Source organism: Oncorhynchus keta, chromosome 19, assembly GCF_023373465.1.
Source record: "Oncorhynchus keta strain PuntledgeMale-10-30-2019 chromosome 19, Oket_V2, whole genome shotgun sequence".
Taxonomy (NCBI): domain Eukaryota; kingdom Metazoa; phylum Chordata; class Actinopteri; order Salmoniformes; family Salmonidae; genus Oncorhynchus; species Oncorhynchus keta.
This window is the reverse complement of record NC_068439.1, coordinates 24,061,672-24,076,214: the sequence shown is the minus strand read 5'-3', so window position 1 is coordinate 24,076,214 and position 14,543 is coordinate 24,061,672.

The window sequence follows — 14,543 nt, the reverse complement described above, 5'->3', positions numbered from 1 at the left end:
CTGGAGGCTCCGGACTGGGGACCGTGGATGGAGGCTCCGGACTGGGGACCGTCGCTGGAGGCTCCGGACTGGGGACCGTGGCTGGAGGCTCCGGACTGGGGACCGTCGCTGGAGGCTCCGGACTGGGGACCGTGGCTGGAGGCTCCGGACTGGGAGACCATCGCTGGAGGCTTCTTTCCCTGGATCATCACTGCAGGCTTTGTGCCATGGATCATCACTGCAGGCTCCGGGCCGTGGATCATCAATGGAGGCTTCGTGCCATGGATCATCACCGGAGGCACCGTGCCATGGATCATCACTGGAGGCTTCGTGCCATGGATCATCACTGGAGGCTTCAGGCCATGGATCATCACTGGAGGCTTCGGGCCATGGATCATCACTGGAGGCTTCGTACGTGGAGCCGGAACAGGTCTCACCGGACTGCGGAGACGTACTAGAAGCCTGGTGCGGGGAGCTGCCACAACGCATCCTGGCTGGATACCCACTTTAGCTTGGGGAGTGTGGAGAGCTGGCACAGGACGCACTGGGCTATGAAGGCGCACTGGAGCCATAGTGCGTAGAGCCGGTGCAGGATATACTGGGCCGTGGAGGAGCACTGGAGGTCTGGAGCATAGAGCTGGCAAAACGTGTCCTGGCTTAATACCCCCTGTAGCACGGAAAGTGTGGGAAGCTGGAACACACCGCACTGGGTTGTGCTGGCGAACTGGGGATACCGTGCATAGAGCTGGCGCAGGATATCCTTGACCGAGGAGACGCATTGGAGTCCAGGACCTCTGAGCCGGCACAATCCGTCCTAGCTGGATGCCCACTCTAGCACGGCAAATGCGGGGAGCTAGCACAGAGCGCACCGGGCTGTGAATGCGCACTGGAGACACCATGTGCATCACCTCATAACACTGTGCCTGACCGGTCACACGCTCCCCACGGTAAGCACTGGGAGTTGGCTCAGGTTTAAACCCTGACTCTGCCAATCTCCCTGTGTGACCCCTCCCCCCCAAAAAATTGGGAGCTGCCTCTCAGGCTTCCGTTGTTGATCTAACTCGTCGTGTCATCGCCGTTCCGCTTTCGCTGCCTCCATCTGCTCCCTTGGACGGCGATACTCTCCGGCCCTTGTCCAGGGTCCTTCTCCATTCAGGATTTCCTCCCATGTCCACTCCTCCTGGCCACGCTGCTTGGTCCATTTTTCGTGGGATCTTTTTTTCTGTTTAGTTTCTTAGCCTTACAGAACTGTTCGCTTTCGTTTTTTTGTCTTTTGTTATTTTGTTTTGGTGTCATCAATTAAGACGATGTACACCTACCGCGCTGCGCCTTGGTCCACTCTTCATTCAACATACGAGAGCCGTTACAGTAACATGAGTGGTCCCTTGAGGAGAATATTTTCCTCTTCATCCAGGCCATCATACAACCGTAGTTCTGGGTTGTAATGTGGTCTTCCCCATCCATCCCAATTACACTAGGCAGGGAAAAAGTGCCTTTAAATGTTTGGAGTTCGCACCACCTTGCTGCCTCTAGGGTGTCCCTTAGAAGAACACCTGATTCCTTGAAGAAAAAGGAAGAATAAATATTAAGACTAGTGCCTCATTGGGTGATCAAGTCAAATTACACCCCACTTTCACAATACCACCATGCAAACGAAAGCCCCTATTACCAAAGGGGTGTTCAGTGATATCTATAACGACTCAACAAGTCATCACAGCTATTATACCTTGCCATGCATCAAGCCGCTAGTATTACACACAGTAGACTACATACCCAGTTCACAGCTCCCAGTTCACTGTGCATTTTGTTTTCAGTATCGTCCAGAAAGGAAACAGATTGTGGTCATTAAGTAATGTAAGGGAACCTCTAGGGATGTGTGTACAAGAATGCACCTTACTTTAGCTAATAGCCTATACAGTACCTGATCCTGCAGAGCTGGATGCTGATGTGACATGCTGTGACTTCTTGGGGGGACGGGGACGTCTTCTACATCATCCTGAAATATATTGGAGAGGGGGGCTTTAAACATTGGTTTATGACTATACCACTCATCACTCCTACCTGTAGTGTGTTTTGTTTACGTCGCCTTTATCAATCTTTCAACCTCTCTTCTTCAGACCTTAGTGAGTGAATGACACACATCCAATATGAACATATATTCAGGTCATGTAACGGTCGTCGTATGAAGAGGGTGTGGACCAAAGCGCAGCGTGGTAAGTGTTCATGATTTTTTCATTTCAGCTGAACACAAAACAAAATAACCAGAGAATGAACAAAAACGAAACAGTCCTGAAAAACAAAACAGAAAACAACTACCCACAAACACCAGGTGGGAACAGGCTACCTAAGTATGGTTCCCAATCAGAGACAACAATTGACAACTGCCTCTGATTGGGAACCATACCATGCCAAACACATAGAACTATAACACACAGAAAAAACATAGAATGCCCACCCCAACTCACACCCTGACCAAACTAAAATAGGGACATAAAAAAGGAACTAAGGTCAGGACGTGACAGTACACCCCCCCCCCCCCGAAAGGTGCGGACTCCGGCCGCAAAACCTAAACTCATAGGGGTGGGTCTGGGTGGGCATCTGTCCGCGGTGGCGGCTCTGGCGCGGGACGTCGCCGGACAGGCGGGAGACTCTGGCAGCGCCGGAGTGAAGGGAGACTCTGACAGCTCCGGAGTGAAGGGAGACTCTGGCCGCTCCGGAGTGAAGGGCGACTCTGGCCGCTCCGGAGTGAAGGGCGACTCTGGCCGCTCCGGAGTGAAGGGCGACTCTGGCTGCTCCGGAGTGAAGGGCGGCTCTGGCAGCTCCTGACTGAAGGGCGGCTCTGGCAGCTCCTGACTGACGGGAGGCTCTCACAGCTCCTGACTGACGGGCGGCTCTGGCAGCTCCTGACTGATGGGCGGCTCTGGCAGCTCCTGACTGACGGGCGGGTCTGGCTACTCCTGACTGACGGGCGGCTCTGGCTGCTCCTGACTGACGGGCGGCTCTGGCGGCTCCGGACAGGAGGGAGACTCTGGAGGTGCCGGACAGGCGGGAGAACCTGGAGGGAGGAGACGGAGAGACAGCCTGGTGCGTGGGTGATTTTAAGGATGCAAATGAAAAGTTTTTATAATGTTCAAAACTTAGGGTATTGGAAAGTTCTGCAGGAGAACTAGGCACCACTGTCGCCTAATTTGCTGCATGTTTTCCTTTGAAAAAGAAAATCACTCAATCGGATGAGTATCCCAAAAACATTGTATCCACTAGTGATGATAATTTCATAATTTAACATTGATGTTGTGCCGTGCTGCAAGCACAGAAATAATAATAACTTTTCATATGTTATAACAGAAAATAGGACTAATATAATATACTGAATAGCATCTTACCATCACAACAAACACCCCACAGTTGTTTGAGAAACCTTGCTTTGGTAGGCCGTGTGGTGTGAACAAGGTGCAATTCTCCATAAAGGAATGACAATCAAATGGTACAGTTCAGTAGAATAATTTAAAGGAATATCCAACCTGAACATCATCCACACCAAAAGTCCACCAAGGTCCAGGGGACAAGATCCGAGCAATGTTTCTGTGAACAGTGTATGTGAATGTAAAGAAAAAGTACAATTCAACAGCTTTTTAATACTCCAGCATGCAGAACAGTTTTGAACATAGTTGGAACTGAATTAGCCCAAGAATTGTTCACAACATGTATGGGTGATGCTGGACCAGAAAATGTATTTTCGACTGCAAACACAGCATTTCTCACATCAATGCACTCACATGCCAAAAATCTTTCCTTGGACACTGTTTCAAAGCAATGTGTATGCTTTCATGGTACATTTGTTTTGAAGGGTTTTCTTATTTAACTTCAGTTTGTAGTGTGGACAAGTGAAAATTATTTTTTTGACTTGCCATGTATGTTGGGACCTGGTGATTTCATTATTGTACAGTCATGGCCAAAAGTTTTGAGAATGACAGAAATATTAATTTCCACAAAGTTTGCTGCTTCAGTGTATTTAGATATTTTTGTCAGATGTCAGTATAGAATACTGAAGTATAATTACAAGCATTTCATAAGTGTCAAATGATTTTATTGACAATTACATGACGTTGATGCAAAGAGTCAATATTTGCAGTGTTGACCATTCTTTTTCAAGATCTCTCCAATCCGCCCTGACATGCTGTCAATTAACTTCTGGGCCACATCCTGACTGATGGCAGCCCATTCTTGCATAATCAATGCTTGGAGTTTGTCAGAATTTGTGGGGTTTTGTTTGTCTACCCGGCTCTTGAGGATTGACCACAAGTTCTCAATAGGATTAAGGTCGGGGGAGTTTCCTGGCCATGAACCCAAAATATCGATGTTTTGTTCCCCGAGCCACTTAGTTATCAAGTTTGCCTTATGGCAAGGTGCTCCATCATGCTGGAAAAGGCATTGTACGTTCACCAAACTGTTCCTGGATGGTTGGGAGAAGTTGCTCTCGGGGGATGTGTTGGTACCATTCTTTATTCATGGCTGTGTTCTTAGGCAAAATTGTGAGTGAGCCCACTCCCTTGGCAGAGAAGCAACCCCAGACATGAATGGTCTCAGGATGCTTTACTGTTGGCATGACACAGGACTGATGGTAGCGCTCACCTTGTCTTCTCCAGACAAGCTTTTTTTCCGGATGCCCCAAACAATCGGAAAGGGGATTCATCAGAGAAAATAACTTTACCCCAGTCCTCAGCAGTCCAATCCCTGTACCTTTTGCAGAATATCAGTCTGTCCCTGATGTTTTTCCTGGAGAGAAGTGGCTTCTTTGCTGCCCTTCTTGACACCAGGCCATCCTCCAAAAGGCTTTGCCGAATTGTGCGTGCAGATGGACTCACACCTGCCTGCTGCCATTCCTGAGCAAGCTCTGTACTGGTGGTGCCCCGATCCCACAGCTGAATCAACTTTAGGAGACGGTCTTGGCGCTTGCTGGACTTTCTTGGGCGCCCTGAATCCTTCTTCACAACTATTGAACCGCTCTCCTTGAAGTTCTTGATTATCTGATAAATTGTTGATTTAGGTGCAAACTTACTGGAAGCAATATCCTTGCCTGTGAAGCCCTTTTTGTGCAAAGCAATGATGCAGGCACGTGTTTCCATGCAGGTAACCATGGTTGACAGAGGAAGACCAATGATTCCAATCACCACCCTCCTTTTTAACTTTCCAGTCTGTTAATCGAACTCAATCAGTATGACAGAGTGATCTCCTCGTTAACACTCACACCTGTGTTAACGAGAGAATCACTGACATGATGTCAGCTGGTCCTTTTGTGGCAGGGATGAAATGCAGTGGAAATGTTTTTTGGGGATTCAGTTCATTTGCGGGACTTTGCAATTATTTGCAATTCATCTGATCACTCTTCATAACATTCTGGAGTATATGCAAATTGCCATCATACAAACTGAGGCAGCAGAATTTGTGTCATTATCAAAACTTTTGGCCACGACTGTACATTTAAAACCAAATACTTTTTGACTATTACTCAAGTAGTATTTTACTGGCTGACTTTTACTTGAGTCATTTTCTATTAAGGTATCTTTACTTTTGATCAAGTACGACAATTGAGTACTTTTTCAACCACTGAAGGTTGCCAACAAACAATGCATTTAAAGTAGCATGATGAATTCACCTAGCTAACTAGCTGCCGAATAGGCATCAACTCAACACATAGCTTATTCTTAATGTTTGTCCATAGGCTACCAGAGTGAGGACAGGCATGTTTTCAGAATAAACGTGGTGAGTGAAAATTTTTATTAAATAGCCCACTTCCTATCTTATTCTGCAGCTTATACAACTTTGTATGTGTTGTTTGTTGGCAACCTTGTTATTTACAAAGTTTTTGGAACAGATTCCTGTTGGAACGTTCCACAAATTATACCCACCCTGCCATAGTAAAGATGTCACCCTTTTCTGACAAGTCATTTGTAATTTCATGCAAACTGTCAGCCCAGCAACTTATGATAGAAATGCATGGCATCATCGTTACTGAAACTCACTTTGCTATCTTGTTCATGCCAGCTACAATGCTAACTAATCTTTTCAATGTTAGCTAATCTTTTCAGTCTCCTGAGGGGGAATAGGTTTTGTCTTGCCCTCGTCACGATTTGTGCTTGGACCATGTTAGTTTGTTGGTGATGTGGACTCCAAGGAATCAGTTATGTTACCAGCAAAAATATTGTAATCAGATTCCAGATACTTTTGAAAAACTTGATGAATACTTATTGGATTACTTTTAAATTCAGAAAGGATGTTTGCAGAAAATAATACATGTTTTCTCAATGACATTTAATTCAGCATTGGAGGAAAGGCGCAAGTTTAAGTTTGTTCCACCTGAGCGAGTCCGACCACAAGTCAGAGACGTCTAAGATGACAAACTGTTGGGAAAATTATGATTAAATGACTGAACAAATCTTTTTAAACGGAACTGTAACTAAGTAAACTTATACTCTGTTTTATTATATCTGATTAACAATATGAGTTCATAAGAAGGGATTGTGTGACGCGGACAAGGAGTAATTAAAGTTAATGAACACCATTCCAACTAGGCAGAAACTAATGGGTTGTGGATTAAGTAAGCAGATAAGGTAGTTAACCTATGGTTGAACCGACGAAACTGAGCTCTGGGGTGTTTTAGATAAGACTGTGAGTGCATTCCTAGGTTCTCTGTTAATTAGAACTGTCAGCTAAGTGGTGATCGATAATGTTGATGGGTCAAAAGTTAATTCAGTTATGTTGTGTGACCTGTGTGTGTGTTAGTAAGTTAGAATGAACTATTAACCTCACTTTGTCCCGGTCGAGAGGAGGTAATTCTGTTAAGCAATGAAATGACGTCATGTTATTGTATATAAACTGTTGCTCGTGGTAACGTGGGAGCGCGCTCCGAGAATAAATTCTGTTACCTATTATTGAAATGGCTGGTCTACGTCTATTTTATGCAAACAAGAATCTTACAAATTCTCATAAAATAGATTAAGGGTTTTCAATTAATGACAACACATTGGCATCCATTTTGTCTTCTTCTAATGCCTCTTAATGGGAAAGCAATCCAAAAGTAAATGAAAGTAATCAGGTTATGTTACTAAGTTTGGGTAATCCAAAAGTTATGTTACTGATTACATTTTTGGACAGGTAACTTGTAACTGTAACGTATTACAAATAGAAAGTAACCTACCCAACCCTGATAACAACCGGGCGGCCACGGCCATACCAAACAGACAGACTACTATACCAACCACATTAAAGGCTGGATGAACCCAATGAAAGGCAAAGAGGAAGACACCAGGAAACAGAGGCTCTGTGTGGGAGATCCCATCATCTACAGCGGGCACCAAATGTGAGCCGTGTAGGAAAGCTTTTGCCCTTCCACCCCCCCACATACACACACACACATACTAAACGACATCATAACCGCCATCGATAAGAGACATTACTGCGCAGCCGTATTCTTCGACCTGTCCAAGGCTTTTGACTCTGTCAATCACCACATTCTTATTCGCAGACTCGAATCCAAAATTAAATCTAGAATCGGCTTCCTATATCGCAACAAAGCATCATTCACTCATGCTGCCAAACACCTTTGTAAAACTGTCCATCCTACCGATCCTCGACTTCGGTGATGTTATCTATAAAATAGCCTCCAACACTCTACTCATCGAACTGGATGCAGTCTATCACAGTGCCATCCGTTTTGTCACCAAAACCACATATACTACCCACCATTGCGACCGTGGCCCTCGCTTCATACTCGTCACCAAACCCACTGGCTACAGGTTATCTACAAGTCTCTGCTAGGTAAAGCCCCGCTTTATCTCATCTCACTGGTCACCATAGCAGCACCCACTCATAGTACATGCTCCACCAGGAATATCTCACTGGTCACCCCCAAAGCCAATTCCTCCTTTGGTCGTCTTTCCTTCCAGTTCTCTGCTGCCAATGACTGGAACGAACTGCAAACATCTCTGAAGCTGGAGACTCATATCTCCCTCACTAACTTTAAGCACCAGCTGTCAGAGCAGCTCACAGATCACTGCACCTGTACATAGCCTATCTGTAAACAGCCCATCAAACTACCTCATCCCCATACTGTATTTATTTATTTTGCTCCTTTGCACCCCAGTATCTCTACTTGCACATTCATCCTCTGCACATCTACCATTCCAGTTTAATTGCTATATTGCAATTACTGCACCGTCAAGGCCTATTTCTTGCCTTAACTCACTTATCTTACCTCATTTGCACTCACTGTATATAGCATTTTTTTTTTTTTTTTTTTTTTTTCTACTGTATTATTGACTATGTTTTGTTTATTCCATGTGTAACTCTGTGTTGTTGTATGTGTCGAATTGCTATGCTTTATCTTGGCCAGGTCGCAGTTGCAAATGAGAACTTATTCTCAACTAGCCTACCTGGTTAAATAAAGGTGAAATTAAAAATTAAAAACACACACTGATTTTTCATTCAGGTATCTTTCACCTCTTTCCCAGGTGGGAGAAGGCAGTGTCAAGTCTAAAGGAATGAAAAAGATAACACTTCATATGATTCTGCCATCAAACCAACTGCAACTCCCTTGTCTACCAATGCAGTCTCTGCACTGCTGAGTTCCTCAGAGGAATGTTTAGTAGCAGTTAGTCCAGTGATGCATAATGAGGACAGTGCAGGATGGTGTAGTGTTGTGTCCCCCAATGCAGTCCTGGCTCCTGACTGTTTATCCCGTCTCCTGCTGTTACCCCATGTCATCCTTATCTGTTTGATTGTCTGCCCTGCCCCAACCCAACGACAGTAAAGACAACAGTTCATACCATTAGGATTACTGTTTAAATAGGCACAGTATTCTTCTTCAAACATGGTCGGTTCCCACAGAATCACACTGCTATTCCCAGTATGGGTTCTCACAGTAGACTCTGGCTCACTGACTGACTAACTGACTGAGCTTCAGGCAGATGCTAAGCCTCGAAGCAAGCTCCAGATGCTTCTAGCTCCTAAGCAACTTTGAAGGATTTCATTTTTTTTGTGTGTTATTTCGTACATTATTAGCCCAGAACGTTTTTTTGTGTTATTACTTACAGCCGGAAATAACTTTTGGATATCAGAGCGGCGGTAACTCACCAGCATTAGGACCAGAATTACAACTTTTCCAAATTGGATCCTTTGTTCGAACCCCCAAGAGCAGTTGAACTTATTCCAGAGGCTGTTCCAAGATGCCGCCGGTGGAGAAGCGGTATTCGGAGTGGACTTCTAGTCCGACTCAGGAGGCAGGCACACCATCCTCTGCTTTTCAGTATATTAATCGCTAATGTTCAGTAAAGTAGATGAGCTCAGGGCGAGGATCTCCTTCCAGGGAGACCTCAGGGGCTGTAACATACTCTGTTTCACGGAATCATGGCTCTCTCCGTATATACTGTCTACGTCTAGACAACCAGCTGAGTTCTCAGTACATCCCGCAGACAGGAATAAAGAACTCTCCGGGAAGAAGAGGTGGTGTATTTTTCAGGACTAACTACTCATGGTGTGATTGTGATAATCATGTACAAAAACTCAAGTCCTTTAGTTTACCTGACCTAGAATACCTCACAATCAAATGCTGACCGTCTTACCTCCCAAGAGAATTCTGTTTTTTTATATGACACAACCATAGTAGGCCTGATTATCAACATTGATGAGACAGCATACAGGGAGGAGGTGAGGGACCTGGCGGAGTGGTGCAAGGAAAATAACCTCTCCCTCAACGTCAACAAAACGAAGGAACAACAGCTCCTATCTCAAGGCCGTCACACTGTTAAATAGCCTTTACTAGCACACGGTTACTCTATCCTGTACACCTTAGAGGCTGCTGCCCTACATACTGTACATACACATGGAATCACTGGTCACTTTAATAATGGAACACTAGTCACTTTTGTATTTGTGTTTGTATTTATTAGGGATCCCCATTAGCTGCTAACAAGGCAGCAACTACTCTTCCTGGGGTTCAAACATATTAAAGCACTTACAATACATATAAAACAAAATATACAACAATATCACAACGTATGTGTGTGTGTCTGTGCCTTTGCGTGTGTCTCTTCACAGTCCCCATCTAATTCTACTGCTTACATCTGTTACTTGATGTGGAATAGAGTTCCATGTGGTCATGGCTCTATGTAGTCCTGTGTGCCTCCCGTATTCTGTTCTGGACTTGGGGACTGTGAATACTGTATACCTCTGGTGGCATGTGTTGTGGGGTGTACATGGGTGTCTGAGCTGTATGCAAGTATTTTAAACAGACAGCTTGGTACATTCAGCTTGTCAACACCTCTTACAAAAACAAGTAGTGATGAAGTCAATCTCTGAGCCATGAGGGATTGACATGCATGTCATTAATGTTAGCTCTCTGTGTACTTTTAAGGGCCAGCTGTGCTGCCCTGTTCCGAGCCAACTGCAATTTTCCCAAGTCCCTCTTTGTGGCATTTGACATACTGCTGAACAGTAGTCTAGCTGTAACAAAACTAGGGCCTATTGGACTTGCTTTTTTGATAGTGTTGTTAAGAAGGCAGAGTAGTGCTCTATTATGGATGGACTTCTCCCTATCTTAGCTACTGTTGTATCAATATGTTTTGACGTCAACTTGCTCAATTTCCATATTATTAATTACGAGATGTAGTTGAGGTTTAGGGTTTAGTGAATGATTTATGCTTTAAGTTTTTGAAATATTTAGGACTAATTTATTCCTTACTACTTCCTTACTAATAACTTTGAGTGTGATCAGAAGACCAGAAGTCAGAGACCACTATGATGACACAACACATGTGTTTGATGGATCACGGGAAAAGAGCAGGAACAGGCTTTTGTAGGCTACAGTCCAAGCCATGTCTTCCAATGGTGTGACTGCTGTCGACATCCAAAGATTATCCAACTTGAATAAATGCTTGGAGGTAACAGCAAATCAAATCAAATGTTATTTGTCAAATGTGCCGAATACAACAGGTGTAGGTAGACCTTACAGTGAAATGCTTAATTACAAGCCCTTAACCAACAATGCAGTTTCAAGAAAATACAACAACAAAAAAGTAAGAGTCTGGGTAGCCATTTGATAAGCTGTTCAGGAGTCTTATGGCTTGGGGGTAGAAGCTATTTAGGAGCCTCTTGGACCTAGACTTGATGCTTTCCATGCGGTAGCAGAGAGAACAGTCTATTACTAGGGTGGCTGGAGTCTTTGACAATTTTTAGGGCCTTCCTCTGACCCTGCCTGGTATAGAGGTCCTGGATGTCAGGAAGCTTGGCCCCGGTGATGTACTGTACGGACTACCCTCTGTATTGTTTTGCAGTCGGAGGCAGAGCAGTTGCCATAACAGGCAACCCATCAGGATGCTCTCGATGGTGCAGCTGTAAAATCTTTTGAGGATCTGAGGACCCATACCAAATCTTTTTAGTCTCCTGAAGGGAAATAGCTTTTGTTGTGCCCTCTTCACGACTGTCTTGTTGTGCTTGGGCCATGTTAGTTTGTTGGGGATGTGGACGCCAAGGAACTTAAAGCTATCAACCTGCTCCACTACAGCCCTGTCGATGAGAATGGATTCGTGCTCGGTCCTCCTTTTCCTGTAGTCCACAATCATCACCTTTGTCTTAATCACATTGAGCGAGAGGTTGTCCTTGCACCACACGGTCAGGTCTCTGACCTCCTCCCTAAAGGCTGTCTCATCGTTGTCGGTGATCAGGCCTACCACTGTTGTGTCATCAGCAAACTTAATGATGCTGTTGGAGTCGTGCTTGGCCGTGCAGTCATGAGTGAACAGGGAGTACAGGAGGGCACTGAGCATGCACCCCTGAGGAGTCCCCGTGTTGAGGATCAATGTGGGGGATGTGTTGATACCTACCAGGAAGTCCAGACTCAGACAGGGAGAGGTTGAAAATGTCAGTGAAGACACTTTCCAGTTGGTCAGTGCATGCTCAGAGTACACGTCCTGGTAATCCGTCTGGTCCTGCTGTGAATGTTGCCCTGTTTTAAGGTCTTACTCACATCGGCTGTGGAGAGCGTGATCACACAGTCGTCCGGAACAACTGATGTTCTCATGCATGTTTCAATGTTACTTGCCTCGAAGCAAGCATATAAGTTATTTAGCTCGTCTGGTAGGCTCGTGTCACTGGGCAGCTCTCGGCTGTGCTTCCCTTCGTAGTCTGTAATAGTTTACAGTCCCTGCCACATCCAACAAGCGTCGGAGCCAGTGTAGTACAATTCGATCTTAGTCCTGTATTGAAGCTTTGCCTGTTTGACGTTTCGTCGGAAGGCATAGCAGGATTTCTCATAAGCTTCCGGGTTAGAGTCCCGCTCCTGGAAAGCGGCAGCTCAACCCTTTAGCTCAGTGCGAATGTTGCCTGTAATCCATGGCTTCTGGTTGGGGTACGTATGTACAGTCACTGTGGGGACAATGTCCTTGATGCACTTATTGATTAAGCGAGTGACTGATGTGATGTACTCCTCAATGCCATCGGAAGAATCCTGGAATATATTCCAGTCTGTGCTAACAAAACAGTCCTGTAGTTTAGCATCTGCTTCATCTGACCATGTTTTTATAGACCAAGTCACTGGAGATTCCTGCTTTTATTTTTGCTTGTAAGCAGGAATCAGGAGGATAGAATAATGGTCAGATTTGCCAAATGGAGGGTGAGGGAAAGCTTTGTACGTGTCTCTGTGTGTGGAGTAAAAGTGGTCTAGAATTATTTTCCCTCTGGTTGCGCATTTAACATGTTGTCATGACGTGGCCCTCTTTGGGTATAGTGAGTTCCTTCCCCCTCTCTCTCCCTATTACACCCAGGCTCTGTTATCTCAGGTCGTAAATTCCATGAGGAGACTCTTTTTCCCCTGCCATGCGGTATAGAGGGAGGGTTCACAGTAGAACAAAGGAACTTCTTCTACCTCACAGAACTTGAGAACTGAACAATATCCATGTTTTGGAGAATGTGTAAACAAACGGTCAGTGGAGAATCCAGCTACGACCTGTCCATTTTGTTTAATGTTTGTGACCTCATGAGAGACAATACAGCCACATTACCATAACTCTGTTTATACAAGAGTCTCCGTTATGAGATTTGCATCTAATTATTGTATAAAATGAATGAGTAAAGATGAAATTATTTGTGAAATTATGTAATGTGATTTTAAACTGTTTAATGAAAGAGAATCTAATTGCCTTTAAATTTTAACTAAGCCCTTGGCCCGCCACATGAGCACAGACATTGATCTGGCGTCATGGGACAGCCTTTTCTGCTGTTGCGAATATAACCCCCACCTGGAGAAGCCCACTTCAGACCATGCGTACCTCGATTACTGAGAGGGCTAAGGTTTGAGTAGAGACCATGCATTCCTCGGTCATCTGAGGGAGCTAAGGTTGTAACGATTGTTGAATTCCTAACCAAACCACGTGGAGCATTGGCTACACTGGTGAAAATATTTCAACTCTGAGACTATCGATGCCGACAGAATAAGAGCAAATCTTCGATACTAATTACTAGTCTGCAGCTAGAATTTATTTCGACCTGGAATGCGAAGACCGACAACCGTCGAAACATATATTCTACAGGAACATTTCTGAATGGTATGCTGAAGTATCCATTCTAACCATGAACGACTCCAGGGAGGCAAAGAGAAGTTCAGATGAACTTTTCAACAGAAAGACTGACGATTACAACAGAGATCACGACGACACACTGAACGTAAATATATATATTGATTGCAATTATTCCCGAATAAGTGAGTGTTCATGTGCAAATGATTAGTATTTCTATCAATATAATTATCAACTGTGTAGTGTCTTTTGTCTTTCGCGCCCTTCTCAGTCCCTTTGTCTACCAAGCCACCATATCGGTTTAGCACACTCGGGTACATCCCCTATCATTTCCTTGTAACCATATCTACTGTTTGTTTGTTATGCATTTCTGTGATTATTTTGTTTGTAAATAAATGATTAAGACAATTGATGTATGGATGATTCATAGTGAAGGCTGGGTTCGTGCAGATAACCAACAATTTCCGACGTTTGAAATGAGACTAACGTGAGGTAAAGAATAATTAATTAATTAATTAGAAGACTAATTGATCAGATATTAAAATAATGCTTGAATTCAAGAAGCTTAAGCTGCTTATCAATCATTGCTTTTGAAATCGGTGGACAGCCAGTGAAAAATGCGCTCTTGAAATAGCTACATAATGCGGATCAAAGTCTATGGAATAAAAGTGACGTTTTTATTGCTCAATCTAATTCATGCTGATAAAAAAAATCGATAGGGCTAATGGACACATGCTCAAACTTGCACACTTTTGATAGACTTAAAGGTGCAATCTGTAGTTGCTACATCCATTTTTTTACTTATAAATGATATATATATACATTGATTCTTGAAGAATATAACGTATAAATGCCTAACGAGCTTAGTTCAACTGTCACACTCCAGGAGAACCCAAAATATAAGCTTGTTTTTCTCAAATGTTTGTAAACATTGTAAATGTAAACACTGTTTACATTTTTACACATCGTTAAAACAATGATTTTCATATCATGGAT